General features: G+C 49.1%; 1 protein-coding gene across 2 annotated transcripts in view; it reads left to right on the forward strand.

The window, feature by feature from the left end:
- Positions 1–12,067: 12,067 nt before the first annotated feature.
- The window catches only part of PSKH1 (protein serine kinase H1), a 77,428-nt gene continuing 70,265 nt past the window's right edge, over positions 12,068–19,230 (forward strand). Inside the window, exon 1 of one of the 2 annotated variants that reach the window (XM_084644351.1) lies at positions 12,068–12,136. The gene's annotated coding sequence lies outside the window, so the exon portion shown is untranslated. The remainder of the gene's footprint in view (positions 12,137–19,230) is intronic. The other variant, XM_084644352.1, reaches the window with a different exon arrangement.

Consider the following 19,230-nt stretch of genomic DNA (forward strand, 5'->3'; position numbering starts at 1 on the left):
GGCTTCCTCTGCTGTGTGCAGCATTTAAACAACATACCCACGCTGGCACGTGTGGGAAAAGCCAGGGCCCCAGAGGCCCGGAGGAAACACAGAGCAATTAGTTTGCCCCTTCTTTCTCCAAGCCAGTGGGTTTCAAAGGGATTTGATCAGGGCACACTATTGTATAAGTCCCAGTGCTGCCTCAGCCCTCCCGCCAGGGGAAAAGGCGGTGAGGATTATGATGGCACACCACTAGCTATGGTTGAAACCATCTTACTGGTCAGCAGTCAGTTTTTCTAAGTACTCTCAAATCCACATGTTTATTTGGATTTTCTTTAACTTTCCTGAGCCTCCTGGGGATCTGGGGTAGGGCTAGTGGCCCAAATTTGAGGTTATTTGAGCAAGAATTTCCTGAGATATAGCCACCCCCGTCCCTTTAAAGTCACATGACAAAAATGTAATGGTTCTTACAAGGGTTTTTGTGTGGACATGTGGGGGTCAAACTGTGGGTCTGATCTTGCCATACTGAGACCACCTGCTCAGGTTTGAGCTCTGCTAGCAATTGACACCTACTGTCCCTTTGGGGAAGCCCTGTTTGAAAACTGGCTTGACAATTTTGGGTTCTAGTCCATGAAAGCTTATGCCCAAATAAATTTGTTAGTCTCTAAGGTGCCACATTCTTTTGGCTTGACAATATGGCTCGAGCTAAGTTAACATGCCAGAGAAAAGAATTTGCACTGTTCAGTTGGGTAGGGGCTGTGTTCAAGCCAGAGTGTTTGCAGACAAGCTGCGGTTAGAGGAAGTTGGGGGCTCAAGGTGAACAAATCATAGCCCTAGGAATTACCCGGACACTGTGAATTCAAACCCTGTACTTGGCAGCTTTTGGAGGCAGTGAGTTGTGCACTTAATTGCTCTCTGCCTGCAGCGGCTCCACCTGGGAGTTTTGCTCTGAGCGAAGTTTCTGGTCTAAGAGTTGCTATTTCAAAGTGCTCTAAAGTTCACTTGCCGCCTCAGATTTTGCTTTAGAAGTGTTAAGGAAAATTAGCATTAAATAAGGGGAAGGCAAAAGAAAGCAACATTATTAGGGTAATGGACTCATGGTGTGTGTTGCTCTCCTCAACAGTGGGACTGTGTGTGATCAAAGAAAAGCAAGTAGCTTTGACTTTCACCAATGTCAGCACGATCAAAGGGGTTATTGAGCACCAGGAAATGTGTCCATACTAGAGAGCCCTGTTCTAATGACTGGCATAAGGTCACCATGATACTGGCTGAAAACAAAATAGTGACTTCTATTTATCATGAAAAATAAACTCAGAAAACAAATTTAAGCTGTCTACAATAATTGATCCAATCTACACAAACCAAAGATTCACACTATCAATTTTATCCCTCAAAATGCTGTAGTTTATTTAAATAAGTGGTCCAAAAACAGTGTCAGGCAATGGACAAATTTTAGTCACAAGGCCCTTTTTATATTTGTCAGAGGATATCGTTACATCTTTTGACCAGTGCAGTTATCCAAAATTTGGGGTCTTTTGGGTTTTTCCTATTGGGGAAGAAATTGATGATGGAGTCAGGTATTCTTCTGATACAATCCTGTTTATTTACAAAGTCCTGTTTCCTTGAACACAATAGGACTCAAACAGCAGGAGGTGGTTTCTTTGCTCAGAGTTCCAATTCTCCTTCCAGGCAGCACGCTGCCCAAAAGCTCTCTCCTTCCTTCTGTTGGTTTGTTACAGGGCAGCCCTGGCTGAAGCATAGTCATCCACAGGGGCACTTGCCAGCAGCAGGGGGCAGAGTTAAAGATGTGGGGTGGGACTGTAGGCCCTGGTTTTCACTGTTGTAGGCATAGGCGCCCTTCGCATTCTGTAAGGGTATGGGGTACTGCCCATCAGTCTTAACTTGGGGTTGGATAAGGGGCAGAGGGTCCCGGGGGGCAATCAGGGGACAGGGAGCAGGGGGTTTGGTTAGGGGGTGGAGTCCCGGGGGGGTAGTTAGGGGTGGGGTGGTGGATGGGGGTCGGGGCAGTCAGGGAATGGGGAGCAGGGGGGGTCTGGATAGGGGGTGGGGTCCTGGAGGAGGGTGGTTAGGGACGAGAGGTCCTGGGAGGGGGCGGTCAGGGGACAAGGAGCTGGGAGGGTTGGATGGGTTGTGGGTTCTGAGAGGGGCAGTCAGGGGGCAGGAAGTGGGAGGGGGCAGATAGGGGGTGAGGGCGAGGCTGTTTGCGGGGCACAGCCTTCCCTACCTGGCCTTCCATACAGTTTCGAAACCCCGATGTGGCCCTCGGGCCAAAAAGTTTGCCCACCCCTGCTCAAACAAGCGTATCCACAGCTCTGTACACCGCAGAGTTTTTTCCCTGTTTCCTTTCCTAGTAGGCATAGTTATACCTGCAGTGCGCGCCCTTGGGCCCACCCCTTACAATCTATGGTCATGTTCCATTGTGGGGGTTTGTAACTCTGGGGGCTTCGATACCACCTCCTTTGTACTGCCTGGGAGGGGTAAGGCGTGAGGTTATGTTTCAGCCAGGGTCCCCTTTTCTCTGGCTTTTTAGTGTTTCTTATGCCTCCCCACCCATTCCCACTTGCTCGCCCCGACTGGTTGCTTGACCTTCCCTTGAGATAGGAGTCGAGGCCCTTCAAGTGCACACTCATATATTAAACTCCCACCATACTGAGCAACACTTTAACTCTCCTTCTTCTCTCTCCTCATTGTGCTCTAAACCCCATCGGGGTAGGCAGAAGCAACACACAGCGTCTGTTTACGCATATTAGTCAGGATATAAAAGTATCGAAAATCAACCCCCAGATTCTCTCCCAGGCTAAGAGACAGGTTAATATGCTAACACTGGCCCATGCGTACCGGGGTGGAATAGCAGTGTGCAATTAATAGAGGCCATTCAAATGATTCGAGATTCCCCTGGCTGGGGGCTCCAAGGGGGAGAGTCTGTGCTGGGGATGAGCTTTGGTTAGCAGCAGTGGGAGCTGTGTCAGAGAGGGGTGACATGCAGGGCTACTGCTAATTCCTATATCCTGGCCCTAGTTTCCTGATGAGGCTGTGGGTTCAAACAGGTTAATACCCTACCCCACGGCAGGGGGTCAGTCTCCAGCAGCTGCTAAAGTCTGAATTGCTTTGCTAATTTACCCCCTCGGAGACCCATCACATGGGCTCAGAGATCATGGGCTGCAGCTCAGCAAATGCCCTATGGGCCTAGTCCCCATTACTGTACAGGAAGGGCTGAAGCCCACTGATTTGTAGGAGCTGGCTGGGGGCTCATAGGGCTCCTCCTGGCCCTGCCTCACCCTGCTGGGCAGTCCCTTTGCCCATCTCTGGGAGGAGGTTGGTATTATTTATTATTTTTACTGTTCATTTTGGATGAACTTTTCTGTTTTACCAAGATGGCACCAGACCAATTCTGGCCGGGGGTTTCAAAACCGAAACATTTGTCCTGGACATGTGATTTGAAAAACAAACACACAAACAAACAAACTCTGAAACAAAACAAGAATGGTGGGAAATTAAATAAAAAATCCCCAAAATTGATCTAAAAACGAATTGGCCTTTTCCCACCAGCTAAGCTGCTAAATGCTCCTCCCCTGCTCCCACCCCCCAGGCTGCTGGGCAGGAGAAGGAGGGGGCTGAGGGGCCACGGGGGGTGGGGGGGAAGGAATACCCTAGTGCAGGGGGCTGAGGGAGCCAAGACACCTGACGCAGGGGAGGCTGGGTGGTGTCTGTGCATGGGGAGCTCAGAGACCAAGAAGGGGAGGAGGCTGAGAGCTCAGAGTGGGGCTGGGGTGACTGGGAGCTAAGTAGGGGCACGTGAGGGAAGGGACGAGCCAGGACAAGTTGAAAGGTGACAATGGGATGAAGGAGAAAAGCAAGCACCAGTGCAGGGCAAAAATGGACCTATGTTTCCTCCTGTCCATTGCCCAGCCTCCCCCAGCCCTGTCCCCACACTGGATGATGTTGTCAGGCCCCGCACAGGGCATCTGCCCGACAGCCTTTCCCCTTAAATCTGCCCCTGACTGAAATAGAGCCTGGGCTCCTCCCCAGACCGAGGCAGGTAAGTGTCCTCCCTGCCTCGAACACCAGTGCAGAGCCCTGCTAGCTCCGAGCCCCAGGCTGGTGGGGGCGGGGGGCGAGGGCGGGCATGGTGCTCCATGTGAAACCAGCTGTGGGTTCATCCCTGCTGGGCATTGGGCATCCCTGGTACACTAGGCACGTGGTGAAAGCCCCTCTCACTGGTTATGAAACTTCTGCGACCTACTTTACGCGCTCCGCTTTTGTTCTTAATGCCTAGAAATGGCTGCTCTCCAGATTTTGCCCATCAAGGCAAATTAATTGGAGTCGATCCTAATTTGCTCTCTGCTGTTCTTCGGGCAGAAGATTAAATGCTTTGCAGACATTATCTCCCTCTCTCTTTTCTAAGGGCCAAACCTGAGTTTTATAAATGTGCACACACACACACACAGTGGGAAGTCGGGGGCTAGTCCATTGTCGGGAGGCTGGAAAGCAGATGGTGAGACTATTCTAGGCAGCTGGGTGACAGCGGCGGCCACACATGGTGCAGGGACGTGAGGCCCGAGTGGTCACAGATACCACCGCCCTCCTCATCTTAGGCTGTCAAATTTTTAATCCTTCTTCTATTTGCCCAGGATTGCTTTCTGCTGGGTTGGGAGCTCTAGGGGATGAAGCTCACGCGTCATCCTCATGACAGGTACAGCAGGGGCAGGGCAGGTTTCCCTTCCATGGCCCCGGCCATGTTCTTTGCCTCTGCCCAGAGGGACCTCCAGTCTTCATGGCCTGACTGGTCCTTGTCAAGGGCCCTGCTAATGTCACTGTGATGAGGACCTGCAATAGCCTTGGGACGGCCTCCTCTCCAGGACGCTAAGCTGGCTCACCACAATGCCACGGCATGCCACTGTGTGCAAAGACCATCACGCTGGAAGGCAATGAGCCGTCACAACCTCCCCGCAATGATTCCACGGCAAGCTGCAAAGGGTAGGACAGTAACCCCACATCCGACCATGGGGAGGCAAAGCGGCGAGGTCATCGTCAACCTGGCAAGGCCTGGGGTCCCGGACCGGGAGACAAATGGCTCCGTAGCCTCTTGCTAATTGCCTGAGGCACCAAGGGCTCCTCTCGGAGCTTTGCTTTTGTCTATCAGGCAACCCGCCCCTAGAAGAGCCATTGCAAAAAGGCAGAACTCCCACCAGTGTGTTTTCTGCAGACCTGTGATGCCGCTGTGCTACCTCAGTGCACTGACTCCCATGGGGTCTCCTTTCCCATGGCATTGGACGCAGGGAATAGGGCTGTTACGCCCATGGTATGGTGGATACCAGCACATTCAGGGGGGAATCTCGCTGGTCCTCCAGCCTGTGGAGAGATGACATTTAAGCAGGCTACCCTTGCAGATTGCGTCTTGATGACAAAGTGTCATGGCGGCGAAGTAGCCCTGGAAAACTCCAGCAGGCCCTGTTCTGTGACTGCTCAGGGATCTCCGCTGTGCTGAAAAAGGCTGCCTAAATCCCCACGGCTCCAAACATGGGCAGGGAATGGCTGAGCCAGACTCTCCTCCGGCACAGGAGGTGAATCCCAGGCCCCCACGCTGGCACCCAGCAATACTGTTCTAAGCTCGGCTTCTGGAATATTTCCCCACTCAGGCATGTGTAAAGTTGGATTGCTTTTTTTAAGCAGATTTAATTGAACATGAATCCGTCCCTCTAGGCCGCCACCCTGTTGTGCAGGCGGTGACCTTGAGCTTGCTCATCACAGGGCTGTTGCCCACATTTTCTACCTGCCGATGCACCCGGCTGGCACTGCGTTGCCGTGCAGCAGAGGGCATCTCAGTGGCAGGCAGTGGGATCCAGCAGGTCAGAATTCCGCTGGGGTTGGTTCAAATGCTACCCAAACAGTCCCTTTGAGTCAGCCAGATTCCCTTACAGGTGTACATCTAGATTCATCTGACCACGCACCACGGGCTCCATTTTTCCTTCCACCCCTGGTGCCCCCATACTGCGTCGGCAGCATGAAGGAGCTCCCAGGGACTTCCTCCAGTATAAGGGGGCTGCACCCTGGCTATGCCAGCCCTCCTCGCAGCCTCGGATGCAGGGAGAGTGGCAGCAGTGTGCTGTATTGCAGCTAGTGTACAGCCACTAGGGGGCCACTGCAACCAGAGCATGAACCAGCTGGGGCTGCTCTAATTTCCACTGGGGCAGGGAGGGCCTAGATGGTCTTATGGCACATGGGGCACAAACAGGGCTTAAAGCCATCTCCTCCACATTCCTGCTCCGTGTACAGGACCAGAACAGGGGCCGCAGGAGAAATGTGGGCCAATCATTCCTTAAACCTTTCAGGGAGGCGAGGTGTAAAGCGCTTTGACGTAATATGGAATCCTGCTTATTTGTACCAGAGACACTTTAATATGTGTAGCGTCAGTGTGATGCACAGATCTGATCAGCACAGTGCTAAGCGATCACCACCAGTGCTTTCACCCGAGAGGAAATCAGACTTGTGATTGACAGCCCCCTCAAGCAGCCCATTGACACAGCACTAATATATCTTCATTGATGTGCTGGAATACACCCCTGTATTCACACCGTGCACACTACTGTAATGATCTTTGTACAAAAGTATTGTTCCAAAACCCACAGCCCTGACCAGGCAGAAGTCAGGTCTGTCCTAAACAAAGGAAGGAATGTGTGCTTGCCTTAATTGGCATTTAAGCAGTAAACAGAATCAAAAACAAAAGAAGTTCAAACAGCTGAAAAAAACAGCAGGGAACATCCTTCCACATAGACTGTTTGTTTCCTGGGTCTCAGCTGGAAATGCTTTTCAAGAGGGGGACAGCAACTATAAAAAGGAGAGACAAACACCCCAAGGCACCCCTTCCCCTCCCCATTCTCTGCACCTGAGAAGACAAAAAGAAACAGCTGTTGGACTTTGTGGGAGGAGTTCTGAATTGAAGAGTTTGGTCAGTAACCTTGCTGGAAGCATGTGGTGAGAAAATTTGCTTTGCAATTAAGATAGAATCTTAAGTAGAAACTAGTAAGTGTTTTTCTTTATTTTTCTTGTAACCATTTCTGACTTTTATGCCTCATTGTTTGTACTCACTTAAAATTGCTTTGTAGTTAACAAACTTGTTTTACTGGTTTATCTAATCTAGTGTGTTTAAATTGAAGTGTCTGGGTAACTATTTAAGGTAATAAACTGGCATATTATTCCCCTAAAGGAATAATGGATTGAATATATTTGTACTGTCCAGGAGAGGGCTGACAAGTGTAGGACATGCATTTCTGGGGGAAGATGTGGGACTAGGGGTTGTGTTGGGGTCACCTTGCAGGATAACCAAGGCTGATGAGAGCCAGGGTGTAGCTGGCAGGCTGCAGTTACACACAGGGTGTGATCTACATGCTGGAAGCCTGTTTGAGAGCTGCCCAGGTGGGAACTACTTCAGCAAGGCATTGTAAGGCACGCAAGATTGCAGGGCACGGGGGACACAGTCCCCCCGCCACTGGTCTGACTTGGACCCTGGTATGTCACACACACTCACAAGAACCACAGGATTTGCCAGACTGGATCAGATCAGTAGTCCAGCTAGTCCTGTATCCTTCCTCCAGCCTGCTGCTTCAAACAAAAGCAGAAGCCTCTAATTTGATAACTGGCCACCTGTGACGTGCTGGATGTGAGTGAAAGAGGTTTTCCTGCCCCAGGAGCTCTGAATCGCCTTTGCCCAGATACCTACAAGTGTCCGTAATGGTCAGAACATTCCCAGCCCTATTAAAAATCCTGGCCCTGCATTTCACTCAGTCCCTGCTGGGGCAGAGCCCTGGGCAGCTAACTGCACCTGGGAGCAGTGTCCACAAACTGGTGCTACAATTAATTCCATCGCATGCCCCTTGTTTGTCCGTCATGGAGCCCCAGCCCCTGCACGCAGGTGACAGTTAGTGGATGCTGCGAGTGGGTTGGTTACAGGTGGGCAGGGCTCAGGGTTGGCTCCTGCATAAACCCCTGGTGGTCACAAGGGGAGCCCAGCAGTGGGATTTGAGTAAACCCAAGCCAGGGGTATATAACATGCAAGAGATCCCAATGCCCTGAGGTGCAGCACTTGTAGGAAATTAGGCATCAGTGGGCAAACTGCCTAATGGCTGACAAAATGAGGGCTGCCTAGGACAGAAGAGCTACTCCCCCTCTGTCCAATGAAGAAAGCAACCCATAGCTCAGGCTCAGCGTGTGAGCTTCTGAGGGACAGCAGTCACACCACCCATCCCTCTGGGGCACAGTGTGCTGGCAGACTGGCTCCCACTCGAGGCACCAGTCTACATGTCTCGTTGTGCTCTCCTGGGCTCAGACACCTCTGATCCCCAGTAGAAGAGGGAGGGAGTTGTTAATGGGAAGACATTCATGGGGTGGAGAGGTTCTGGGACAGAGAAAACCCTTGTCAGAGCGTGTGTGGTAAAACCCCATTGAATGCTGAAAGAATGTGAAACCTGGGTTAAGGTTCCAAATGTGAAGCCATTTCCCCTGCCTATGGCTCAGACCTCTAGCAGATACAGGAAGGATCGGGGTGGCTGGTAGCTGAGGTTCTCCAGGATATCCGCTTTGATGTCCTTTTGGGGAATGACTGTATCCAATCTACATGGGAGATGAGTCAGACTGCCTCAGGAGTAACTTCCCTGGTGCTGTGACGACAGCAGCAAGCTCACAGCCAACCCTCACTGGGGAAGAAGAGATAGAGCTGAGCCCCCCACTGAGCGTGGAGAGACACAGGCAGGGAAGGAGAACTGCTAGACATAGTTGCCCCTGTCCAGGGGTGAGAGAAGCCCCAAAAAAGGGTAAAGCAGCTGGAAGGCTGTTATTGGTAACGGACATCTGGTCAGAGGCTGGCCATGGCCATGTGGGGTTCTCTTAACCAAGAGATCCAGAATCAGAACCCACTGGGATGGGGGAGACTCTTGTCCTGGGGGTGAGGAAACAGATTAACCCCAAAAGGGGAAATGGGTTCCTTGCACATGCTCATTGAGACACAACTCCAGAGGGGGCCTGCCAATGTGGCAGGGCAGCCTGCATCACCAAAGCCCCAGAAATAAGGCTGGATTGACTCACCTTGCAAGGGGACAAATGTACACTGATTTCCCCCCCCCAAATGCTCAAGGGGTCACCTTCTACCCCAAACAAGGGGTCAGGACACCCCAGGGTGTAGCCAAAATGGCTGACACATGGAGGAATGTGGGGTTACTGCCCTCATCACTCACTGGAAGATTGTCAGGACTTCATTCAGTTTCAAACCCAAAGATTTTTGGGGTGGCAAAAAGGTATGGGGCAACATGAAAACTCTCCATGTGCCCCCTGCTAGTATCACCTTACAGACCAGACCTATGGGAGGATATGAAACTGCTCTGAACTTGGTACTGGAAACTATAAGTTTGGTTGATTAGAAACTGGTGTAAGAAACTTGGAAGTGCTTGGCAGGTTAGCTACCAAGATGAGAAATATGCTGTGGCATCTATGGATAGCATTTGTGGTTTGAACTTCCCCTGGTCACTGGCTAAAGTTCAGTCTTGTAGGAGGAAGAGATGCCACAAAGTGGGAATATTTTTATGAATCCTGTGTGTGCCTCAGTTTCCCCCCATGACTTTACATTGCTACCCACTGTGGGGAAAGGATTGTTTGCTCTCAGGGCAGACTATGAGACATAGATGTGTCTGTTCATTCCACCCAGACAGGGATGTGACAGTCATTCAGGAACTGACTGAAACTGACCCAGATCAACAATAGGTCCAAAGAGACAATGCAAGCTCTAATGACTCATAAATTGACACTCAACATCTGAAAGCTCCAGCAAGAGGTGGGTGGCTGAACTCAGCATGGCTCAGCCTGGGAGAATAAAGGACAGACATGTCCAGCAGGGAATAAAGAGATGGCTTCTGGAGCAAGCTGGGGGCTCTCTCATCTGGGAACTGACAAAGGGAGTCAGACAATGGAGCTCACTACCGCTTGGCTCCTGAATTGTGCCTTGACTAGAATGGACAATGCTTTGACTTTTATTTCTCTATGCTAACCTAACAATTTCCAATGCTGTGTTTCACCTAATAAACCCTGCTCTGATCATAAAAGGCTAATTAAGGTGTCACTGCAAATACTGTCTGGGGCGCATTAGTCCCCGAAGAGCATACAAGTCTCTACCAGGTGTTGATATTTTCTGGCCAGAGCTCAGTGCTGGAGCCCAACAGCTCAGTCTAGGGGAGCAGTGAAGCTGCGTGGCCTACCCTGACAGAAGAGCAAGACCTTCTGGGGGTCTGGCACACTGAAGGCGTTCTTCAAAGAGACTGTTAAATAGCTGGGGCGTAGCACGGGCGCCATGGATCTGAGACTTGGGCACTTTGCAAGCCCCCTCTCTTCCAGCAGACTTTCTGGCAATGAGTTGCAGAACCCTGATCCAGTTACTTCTGGAGTCTTCAGGGCAATGACTGTCTTCCAAGGCATCTGTACCAGGCCTAGCATAATGAGGTCTCAGCCTTGATAGGCCTTTGAGCACAACCACACTATAAATAATACAGTAAGGAGCCACTGCACCGGATCTTCTGAGAAGTGTGTGGTTTAAATCCCGGGGAAGAGAGACTCTGGCTCCTCTCCTAGAAGGCACTGATGCTATTCCCTTTTATGTACCGGCACCTAGAGATGGCCATGATGGGGAGTTATAAAGCTAATAAATAAACAATTAGCAGCCAGGTTCTGAAGTCCTTCCTTGGAGTTCATTCATTTTCTCTGCCCAAACCCTCCTCGGTCTCACTGGCTCAGCCCCTTCATGAGCCAATGTGCACAGACCACAATGGGAGTTGGACGGAGCCCTAACCAAGGCCTTTGGGATGTAGCCCAGTCGGGTAATACGTTCTGCGTTGGTTTATATTCAAGTTATCCACTAGTCTTAATTCAGGGCTAGTAACAACCACTGTCTATATTAGATACATACAAGATTAGAGCATCTTAACTTGGATCAATCTAATCTAAAACCAGCTGCCTCCTCAAACAGTCAGCTCCTAAATAGGAGACTCTATTTATTCTCTTAAAAAAAAATTCACAGTAACACCACAGCCTCCTTGTTTGTTTACCGCAAATTTATATATTGGAATTATCTTAACAGCTGCCTTCTAACAGGTGGGGTTTGGGGGAGGGGGGCTGTCAGGGTGTGTGTGTGTGGGGGGGAATGGGGAGTGTGTGTGTGTGGTTTCAGAGTAACAGCCGTGTTAGTCTGTATTCGCAAAAAGAAAAGGAGGACTTGTGCCACCTTAGAGACTAACCAATTTATTTGAGCATGAGCTTTCGTGAGCTACAGCTCACTTCATCGGATGCATGCCGTGTGTGGTGTCAGGATTTCAGGGTTGGGGACAGAGCTGTGGGTCAGGTTTCGGGGGGAGGGGGGTGAATCAGGCTGTGTGTGGGGGGGAGGTATGGCTAGGGAGGACACGTCAGGGGTGGGGGGTGGGGTCAGGGTAGGCCAAGACTCAGGGCTCAAAGGGGGAATCGTGGGGAATCTCAGGGCTTTGGTGGGGTCCGGTGTAAGGGCTCGGGGGGGACGGGGGGGGAATTCGGCCGTTGGGGGTCGGGCCTAGGGCGTCGAGGCAGGCCAGGAGGTGTGTGGCAGGGGCTGGGGACAGGCCAGGCCGGGGGGTGCGGCTCAGGGAGGAACTGGGCCGTTGGGGGGGGGGGGGGACGGGGTCGAGTCACGCTGGGCGTGTCAGGGCTCCGGCTCGGGGGTAGGTCGGGCTGGGGGAGCGGGGGCGGGCTCGGCCCCAGCACAGAGAGAGCAGCAGCCCCCCGCAATCCACCCCCTTCCCCGGCCCGCGCATCGCCCCGTAGGGCCCGGAATCCGCCGCGGGAGGGACCGGCTCGCTCTGGGGCCCAGGCCGGGGCGGGCGCAGCCCAAGGACCGAGCCACCGAGCGGTGCCAGTTCCCGCCCATCAGCGGTTCCCACGGCAGCCAGGCTGACCTCTGACCTCTGCCCCATGAACCCCGGGCCCCGACCCTCCGCCAATGGCAGGGCGCGGCAGCAGGCCCGCCCCGTGGGCGTCCCCGGCGCGCAGTGGTGACGTTGCGATGACGCGACCGCTGGGCCGCAGCCCCCAGCCTGGGCCGGAACCGCGGCCGCCGTGGGCTGAGGTGAGTGCGGGGCCCGCCCGGCCCCAGGCGCCACCCCCTGCGGGGCCCCGCATCCGCCTGCCTCAGGGAGCGCGCTCCGTCCGTGTCGCCCCTCAGCGGCGGGGCCGCGCCAAGCCCGTGTGGGGCGCTCCGCGAGCCCCCCCCCCCGCCCGGCCTGTCAGTGCGGGCCTGGCCGGCCCGGGGCCAGCCGCGGGCCCCGGTGCGTGCTGGGAGCACGGCCCCGCTCGGCCCGCCGGCCGGCCCCGCCGCTCGCCCCGCCGGGGCCCGCCCCGAGGCGCCCCCCCGGGCACGGCAAGGAACGGCTTCCCCGGTGCGCCTCCGGGGCCCTCCGAAATGCAGGGTCCTGAGCTTAGGGCTGGGTGGCAAAAGCTCCCTCTGTGCTAAGGGGACAGTGTGGCTGTGGCAGCCTGGGAGTCTCCTTGGCAGGAGCACATGGACTCTAACCAGGGTAAAAACACCGTGCAGAACCTTCCCGGATAGGACCCCGCCGTGTCCTTGATGGTGGTTCAGGGGCTGTTGTTTGGCTCTGAGTGAGTGACGTGAACCAGCATCAGCACAGGGGCGAGCGGGAGCCCTGTCCGTGATTTGGCCCATCGGATAAGTACTGTAGTTAAATCTCCCAACCGGTGCACTAATAGCATGTGGGCAGCAGGGATAAAAAGCCTGTAATTGACAGTTAGATTGCAGTAGCAGAGAAAACAGCAGAAGAATCTCATTTTGTTCCTATTTATTTGTGATAGTTGTTTCTAGGTCCCAAAGATTCGTGATTTGTGTGGGGTAGAAATGAAGAAGTCAGCTCTTGCTGTTTTTCTCTAATGGATGTTTGTGCAATTGGTCTGTTTTTACATAATGCAGTATAGATGAGGGGCGGGGGGAAACAGGATGTCAGTAGGAGAGTTGCAAATCCAAACAGCGCAACAATCGGTGTTTGGGGGTTGCTGTATCAAAATGAAATACTTTTAACTGTGTGCTTCTGCAAGTTTCTAGGTATGTCTTCTTTCATTTGGCTTTGGCACAACCTCCTTCCATCAACATTCTCTGAAGGTTTTTAAGAAGTTCCTTCTCTTTTGACGTATGAAAGAAACCCCTAGACTTTGTTTTTAAACTATTTTTTTATAATTGCTCACGTTTGGTTAGTCCTGATACGGAAAACAAGCATAGACATGTCCTAGTATGGGAGAATTTAAAATAAACACAGGAGCAGTGCTTGCTAACATAGCAATCTCTTCATCAATGATTCTTGACCCAACACAGTTCAGTATATTTATTTGTGGCATAAAATAAAATAAAATCATACTGATGAATTATGCAAATGATGCAAATAGTGGTGGGGTGGCACATAATTACAAGGATCAGAAAGAAATACACTAAATGCAATCAAATATGTTTTACTACAGCTACGTGCACGGTCATGGATTTAGGAACAAAGAATGGAGGCCATGCTTACAGGAAAGGGGACAGTTTTCTGAAATGCAGTGCCTCTGGAAAGGATTTGGGGTATTACTGGAGATAAGTCATTGAACATGAGCTCCCAGTGTGATGCTATGGTAAAAAGGATAAACACTATCCTTTGGTACAAACAGGGCAGCAGCAATGAGGGTGGGTGGTGCTATTACCTCTTTATATTGCATACTGTGCTCAGTTCTAGTGTCCATACTTGAAAAAGGTATTTCAAAGCTCGAATGGTCTGTTCAGAGAAGTCATAAAAATTATCTGAGGTCTAGAAAACCCACCTTACAATAAGAAAAGGAGTACTTGTGGCACCTTAGAGACTAACAAATTTATCTGAGCATAAGCTTTCGTGAGCTACAGTCCACTTCATCGGATGAAGTGAGCTGTTGCTCATGAAAGCTTATGTTCAGATAAATTTGTTAGTCTCTAAGGTGCCACAAGTACTCCTTTTCTTTTTGCGGATACAGACTAACACGGCTGCTACTCTGAAACCACCTTACAATGAGAGCCTTAAACAGATTGAAGCTTCAGTAACCTAGGGTGCTCCGAGGCAACTTGATCAATATAAATACTGACACAAGAAGAAGCTGTGATGTTGGGGGCCCTTTAATGTAACAGACACTGGCATAACAAAATCTGATATCTAAAAACTGATGTTAGAGGAAAAAATCATAGTGGAAGTAGGATGCAGCCTCTTAACAGTGAGAATAACAAATCACTGGAACAGCTCCCCAAGGGAAATGTTAAATGCATCATTACTTGAATTACTTGAATCAAGATAGGATGTTTTTCTAAAAGATAAAACTATAATTAACCACAAGTTACTCAGCTCAGTAATGTTCACTTACATAGAAGAGATGAATGATTTCCTCAACTGCAGGAATTACTGGGTGAAATTGCACAGCCCCTGTTAGATGAGAAGTCAGGATAGATTATCATAGTTGTCCCCTCTGGCTTTAAACAGCTGAGTCTGTTCAGTTAGTTTTTACCATTCTCACTGTGGTATCTGACTCCCCTAACAAAGTTGCAAAAAACTTAAAGCCAATCTGAATGGTCTTTGGTGTCCCTTACCAGCACCATGGCTATGGTCCATGGAGTTTGCTGGCAGGAACCTTTATCTGTCTTGTCTGCTTTTAGCTAATATCTGATAAATTTTCCAAGCCCTACACAGAGTTCTATATGGCATTATTTGGTCAGCATCCCTCTTATGGAGTCTAAGCAAGCTTCCTATCCTAGCAACAACACACTCCAGTGTATGGACAACTATGACCAATGGTCTCTAGAGCCATTAACAGACATGTCAAACAAGCAGGGCAACTTGTCTAGACCAGGAGCTCTCTCTGATGTCCCCACTTCCAGCACATGCTGCACAATTTCACATACTAGCATGGAAGCTGAACTTTGCCCACTGGGAAGCCACAGATAGAGGGCAAGGGATGGCGGAACATAGAAGCACTTTTGCAGTGGAAGAAAGAGACAGTAACAAGTGTGTGAACAGCACACATTCTATACCTGCGTTTTCAGGTTGCATGAGATTTAGTGAGATGTCCCAGGCATGTGGATTTATGCTTAAATCTTGTATATTTTGGGTCTTGTCTACCTTAGGTTGATGCATTTAGAGGCCGGAGTGTGGCTTACTTCATAAAGCACCGTATACATTTATGGTGCCTCAGAAGTGATGATCAATAAATACCAGCCCCGTGCAGCAAAGTGACCACTGAGATTATACTTCTAGTAGGATTGTCCATGAGTGAGAGATTTCCACAGATATGTTCCTCATCACACCTGCTCAACAGCACCAAGCCTTGCAGATGAACTTGTATGATGAAAGGATGTTCCTTTGCCGTGTTAGTGTTTGTAGGCATTAAAGACCCTGATATTTCAAACTTTGGTATTAGTGTAAGTGTTTAAATTGCTTCACTCTGTTTCAAGATGTCTCTGATTTCATTTGTGTGACTAAAAGCCTGTCAGTATAGCCTTAGTGTGGTTATTCAGTTGTCTCAGCATTTATCTTCTAGGGCACCCCCAAATAACTTATTAATCAGTAGGGGTTGGCTTTGGAGATGTTGAGGACATTTAGTGAATCAATGGAAGTGGTGAGTCCTCAGTATGTTTGACAGTTACGCCACATGATCTTAATGGGGCTAGTTGTCTGAGGAAAGCAGTAGTTAGCTTTTACAGCATTAAACTAATACCAGCTCATGCTAATTACAACTGTGGCTAAAACATGCAGCTACCACCCAAATTATGTGGATAGGCTGAATATGTGTTTCCTACTCAAGGCACTCTTAATTGCCTTGGTTATCTAATGCAATAGTTTCTTCTTGCTCTGGTCTGTATTCAGTAATATAATATTCCACAGCACCATTTCCATGCAGACTAAGGATACAGTCCCTCTCTCTTCTGGACTGTTCTTAGAATTTCTCTGGATTGGACTGTCACATTGAAATGTGCATCTAATGCGTTTTAATGCTCCTGGCAGTTCCTCACATGCTTTAAAGGCACTTTGGCCAGACGATATTTTAAAAAATCAACCCCATGTTACTAATAATATCTGAGATTATTTAATATTCTTTCAGGTTGAACATTGGATTAGGCTATTTGTTTACTTTTGGGCACTTCACTCAGAATGACCAGTGAAACTCGAGGTCATTTTCACTTTTTCTGTAGCTGGTTTCCGTTTCTAGTTCTTGTGCCCTAGGGCACGGCCTGTGTAACTGACATTCTAATATTACCAGGGAAAGGTTAGATAGAAGAGGTTTGGTTTTTTTGGCTGATATTTTAAAACATTAGATTTTTCTAAACCTTTGGTTTCTTTTTCCAAATAGAATGTTGGACCTAAACTGCTTCCTGGTGTCCCTTTTAAAATGTTCCTCTTTCTACCCATAATCCCCTTCTGAGTGAGGACTAATTGGGGCTCCAATTCATGCCAGTTGTGCTCCATAATTGGCTTGAGGTTCCAAGGGTGATAGTAGGAGGTGTGATCAGGCACAGAGGCTAACAGCTTTACCATAGTCCCCTGTGCATGCTCAGGCACCCCACCACCAGACTTTGAGCCAGAATAGTAATTTTAAACCATCAGGCTAATTGCCAAAATGTGTGTGGGCAGTATCTCCAACTCCTAGCTAGTTTTTTGCAGATTAAAACAAGATGCCATAAAGTCTTGCTGAAGTGCAGCAGATTTCACTGGTGTATTAGAATACAGAGTGGGGAGTGCAAGCTGCATTCCCCTGGGTATGGGAGCAGTTTCTGTTCCAATGCAATGAATAGAACGAGTTCCACTTCACTGCAACTAAAAGTAAAACTTTCCCATGCTCCTGTGAAAAGATAAAAATGATGTTTGATTCTTAAGAATGCAAAATAAAACACCTCTGATCACTAGATCTTGACTCTTGGAATTAGAAAGTATTAAGACCTGCTATGGGATTTCCTGGGGTAGAGGCTGAATGTTCCTCCTGCACCCCCAATCTATTTTAACCGCTGATCTTAAAGACTGTTCCAGTGTAATAGTCTTCCAGTAGGTGTTTGGAGTAGCACTTAAATGGGTTTTAAGAAGTATTTTTCCACAGCACTGTGTCCCCTCTGTGGGGCTGGATGATCCTTGCAGACTGGCACTGTAGCAGAGATAAGGTTTGAATGAGAGTTTGTTCACTACTCTCCCCTCCAAGCACAGTTTGTGTCTTCAAACTCTATATCCTGCTCTTCTCTTTATGATGAGTCTTCTGGGATCTGATGCTTTGAGGAGCAAAGATTACTTCTCACTTCATTTTAATTTAGTTGGTGAAATTAGTGCTCCTGAAAATGAATGGCTGACAGTAGTGGTTGGGCTTGGGCTGTGCAAGATTCTCTCTCAAAGCTCTGCTACTGCGTCTCAGGCCTGATTCACCATTCCATGACGGGGTTACTCACGTACCACAGTCCTGAGCTGCCATGGTTACTACTTTTTCTAGTCCTACCCTCCTCTTTGCCCCACAGCTCTGTGAGTGCTCCTCAGAAGTGGCCTGGATCACCCCCTTCAGTTCCCCTTTTGGGCTTCCCATACGCAACTCGGCTAATCCCCTTTAACCCTGAACTGTAGCTATTGCAGTCCTGGATTTCTGTACCTCAGAAACTGCCAAATTATGCTGTAGTTCTGTGCCGTGCAAATCGGGATTGGGATGGGCGATTGCCTAACTCGTGACTGTAGTTTGAAGCCTAGCCTCTGGAGATGTTAAAGCTGGTTCATTTCTTGAGCCTTTTTATGTCTGTTTCTCAATGTCCTTTCACTGAGCTGGGACCACTGGCTGCAGGGGGATGTTGGCAGAGGGCAGTTTGCTTTTCTTCTCAGAAAAGTGATTCCAACAGCTGCCTGAAATGCAGTTGTGGTCTGAGCCACGTGACTCTTCATCTGCATGCAGAACGGACTTTCTAAATGTGATTTTAAGTGAATAACAGCAGAAGTCATACACAGCCTAATGTCTCCCATGCTGCTAGTGACAGGGCAGCAGAAATATCTGTCTGCTTCTGAAAATGTCAATATGCTATATCAAACCATTAATCCTAACCCAGACTTGGAGGTGGGGTAGAAGGGAAAGATAGTTCTGATAAAGTGAATGCTTTGTTTTAATTTGCAACAGACCTGAAAGCCACATATATAGCGATTGCTTTGAATGGAACTCTTTAAGGAGAATTTATTTAACAGTAAATCTGTTCCCCCATTTGGAGCAGGATCAATGTGTAGACATAAAGTTATACATAATTATGGATTTCATTTGAAATTGGTTCTTCCTTTGCCTACCTGTCAGGACTTATGTTTGGGATTCTGTTTCCTCTGTAAGAGCAGCTGCCTTTGTGAGCGCTTAAACTAGAGAATTTTCCTGCCCTCCCTGCTATGCATCTGCTGATATAATAATAGAATATAATAAGATCTTCTAAACTTTCCACAGTATGCATCCGATGAAGTGATCTGTAGCTCATGAAAGCTTATGCTCAAATAAATTGGTTAGTGTAAGGAGAGTGGTCACTTTAGATAAGCTATTACGAGCAGGAGAGTGAGTTTGTGTGTGTGTGTGGGGGGGGGGGGGGGGGAGGATGAGAAAACCTGGATTTGTGCTGGAAATGGCCCAACTTGATTATCATACACATTGTAAGGAGAGTGATCACTTTAGATAAGCTATTACCAGCAGGAGAGTGGGGTGGGAGGAGGTATTTTTTTCATGCTTTGTGTGTATATAATAAGATCTTCTAAACTTTCCACAGTAGGCATTCGATGAAGTGAGCTGTAGCTCACGAAAGCTTATGCTCAAATAAATTGGTTAGTCGCTAAGGTGCCACAAGTACTCCTTTTCTTTTTGCGAATACAGACTAACACGGCTGTTACTCTGAAATCTGCTGATATAAACAGCAACAAGGCAAATGCTGGGTCACTACAAAAAGTATTTTCCCCTCTGTTGATATTCACCCCTTCTTTTCAACTGTTGAGAATAGACCACTTCCACCTTGATTGAATTGGCCTTGTTAGCACTGACCTCCCCACTTGGTAAGGCAACTCCCATCTTTTCATGTGATGTAATATATATACTGCTTACTGTATTTTACACTCCATGCATCTGATGAAATGGGTTCTAGCCCATGAAAGCTTATGCCCAAATAAATTTGTTAGT

Source organism: Lepidochelys olivacea (genome assembly GCF_965140295.1).
Source record: "Lepidochelys olivacea isolate rLepOli2 genome assembly, chromosome: 12".
NCBI classification, from domain to species: Eukaryota; Metazoa; Chordata; order Testudines; family Cheloniidae; genus Lepidochelys; species Lepidochelys olivacea.